The following is a 3,085-nucleotide window of genomic DNA, read 5'->3' as shown; positions in this document are numbered from 1 at the left end:
CTTGGATTAGATAGTACCTTACTCTATGGGGTCATCTCACTGAAATGAATGGCACTTCTTGTGGAACAAGGTACTACTCAACACAAATATGGGTGCCAGAAGGGCACTAAATAAAAATTTATTTCCCATATCGCTGCTCAGATCAGTGTAAACTTGGATTATCAGCCACTAATTTTGCCGCTTGGGGGAGAGGGGACAGCCTTGACATATGTATCATGTAAAGTGTGCATTCAGCAATTAAGGGTACTCATGTGTCTGAGGCAATTCGGCTTTAATTTGACCAGTTTAGCATGCGTTGAAGTCTACACTGTTTTTTAGCAGGTGTTAGCTAACACACCTTGAAATCCTAGTCCGGGCAAGGCCTGGGATTCCGCTTCTGCTCCCTTCCCCCAAACTGATTCTCCACCACATTTACCTCCACTGATTTCAGTGCACAGACATCAACTTACAGTGTACTGCAGTGGAGTGTAATGCAATGTCATCAAGCCTTGTGTTGGGTAACTAGGAAAACCAGCCATGCTGGAAAGAAGATGGAGTTCACCCACTTGTTATTTGGCAAGTTCACATCCTGTGACTTTTCCATTTAAGTTGCCTTAGAAAGAAAGGGTTGCTATTTAAAGGGCCATGACATGTATGAAGAAGACTCAATGATTACAATAAAAAGGGACCAAACTCTTTGAAACCAGGTTCTTTCTTTTCACATCTATATGTTCCTCCTGTCCCTCCTGCCCCTCCCACCCCCCCAATAAAAAAAAGTCTTGTATGCCCGTATAGGAAAATAAAGTTTAATTTCAACTTCTGCAGCAATACAGGAAAAAGATGCCCTGACTGACATGAGAACTCAAGTAACAACTTCATTTCCTCTTCTTACAAAAATTCCCCGCAGCTCACTCCTGCACACAGAGCTGGGGAATGACTAAGTTAAGGCCCTTCCCAGAAACCTACATCTCAGAGCAAAGTTTTTAATTCAGTTAATTTAGACAGGAAAACTAAGAACTAGCCCTAGCATTCTAGTGCTACCAGATTTTACATCCCAGCTACAGCGGAATGAATGAAATGATTCTTTTCAGTTCATTGGCAAATTTTGAAAAGTCATGAAAAATATTCTGGGTGGAAGGAAAGGTTTTGTTTTGATTTTGTCCATTTGCAAATTCTTTTGAATTTTATTTGATTTTTTTAAATAAAAGAAAGGAAAGTTTGGAAAGGAAAAGTTGTTGCAAACTGAAAACTTGAAATGCTTCATTTTGAAAATGGTGAAATGTTCAAGTTTTGGTGTCACCAAGTTGACTGGAAAGTCTCACCCAGCTCTCATCTCACCAGTCAAAAATGAGAATTGTGAGTTAATACTCTCCAGCAAAAAGGTCCTTGGACCAGCTCCTGTGAAGTCACTGTGAGCTGAGGGCAATCAGCATCTCTGGGCAGGGACACTGGGCCAGATTTACAAAGGGATTTAGGCACCAAAAGATACAGAGAAGTTCAAAGTGGGATTTACAAAAGCACCTGAGCAAAGTAAGTGCCAAACACCCATTGATTTCATTGAGTTTGCGTTATCTGTTTACACAAATGTTGATCAAACGCCCACAACCATAATATTTCTTGCTTGGACTGGGATCTTCCTTAACAGATTGACAGATATTGCTTGTTAGGTGAAGTTCACCAGCCACAGAACCCAACAGCTAATCTGCCTTGTCCTCACCCTGCAGTTATAAGGAGAGGGCCACTCAGGTTGCATTGGGCCTTGGCCACACTACAGACTCTTTAAGCCTAGGGTTGCCAGTTCTGGTTGGACATATTCCTGGAGGTTTCATCCCATGACTTAGCCTTTCATTAAAGATTTATCTTTAATTCCAGGAAACTCCAGGACAATTCTGGAGGGTTGGCAACCCTACCTGAGCTGCTGAACATGTCCTTTGGAGAGGCCACATGCAACTCTCACTGCAGTCAATGGGGTTAAGGGTGCTCAGCACCTTACAGGATCAGACCCTTAGACTATGAATTTAAATCATTATTAAAGTGTTTTCCCTTCAGGACATGCCTCTTGCTTTCGCACGAGAGGTTTTTGTAGATAAATATTTTCCTTGTTTTTAAAGACAAAGCAGTAATTAATTATTTTTTCCAGTTCTATAAAGAAAGTCAAAACAACACCAACATTTAATATCTTACATACATTAACTCATTAGGGACCAAATCCTGAAGCCCTTATTCAGGCTGATCTCCCAGGGCTCCAGGAGATGGGCTCTTAAGCCTCACAACACCCCTGTGAAGTAGGTAAGTATCATTATCCTCATTTTGCAGCTGGGGAAACTGAGGCACGGAGCAGTGAAGTGATTTGGTCAAGGCCACATAGTGAGTCTGGGAAGAGAACTCAGGAGGTGCCTGGCATCCAGCTCTATGGCCATTCCACGAGACTACATGGCCATGGCTTCCAGTAATTTAGTCTCCAAATACTAAATTAAAACCTTCCCCACGACAGTGGCATAGAAGTATGACCAGATACATCTGTAGCTCTCTGCCACCAGCTGCTTCAGAAAAACTGAGAGAAATTATAGTGCTATTCCAGTTATAAACCAGGTGCTACAAAACACTTTACACACACGACCTTCATCAGACAAAACTGCTGTTGGAGCCCCGGGACCCAGTCCTACAGGGATCCATGCGTAAGGATTTCAGGACTCAGTCCACAAATAGCTTTAAATTCACTCTCTGGTTATTGCTATACTTTGATACAAGTTGGAAGTGTGTTCCTACTTAAAAGCCTGTCTTTGAGGCCTTGTCTTCACCCCAGAATTAATTAACTAGCACTCTGCTGGTAGGCACTTAAAGGGTTAACCTCGGAGGTTTAACTACAGCTGGAAGTCTTGCTGCCTATCTTGATCACTTCCATGTTGTCTAATAAAGTACTAGCCCTGTTGAAACAACACATACTTCTGAGTGCAACCTGCACCAACATGAAGCTGACCATGATTCATCCTGATGCCAAGTCATGGTCAATCAGTCTGGTGTTAGTCAACCCAACTCTTCACTGTGTGGATTTGGGAGTGATGACAAGGCCTCAGGGAACATTGCTGTCTCTGTACTTGGAAGG

This window comes from Chelonoidis abingdonii, chromosome 20 (genome assembly GCF_003597395.2).
Source record: "Chelonoidis abingdonii isolate Lonesome George chromosome 20, CheloAbing_2.0, whole genome shotgun sequence".
Classification (NCBI taxonomy): Eukaryota; Metazoa; Chordata; order Testudines; family Testudinidae; genus Chelonoidis; species Chelonoidis abingdonii.
This window is presented reverse-complemented; position numbering follows the sequence as displayed.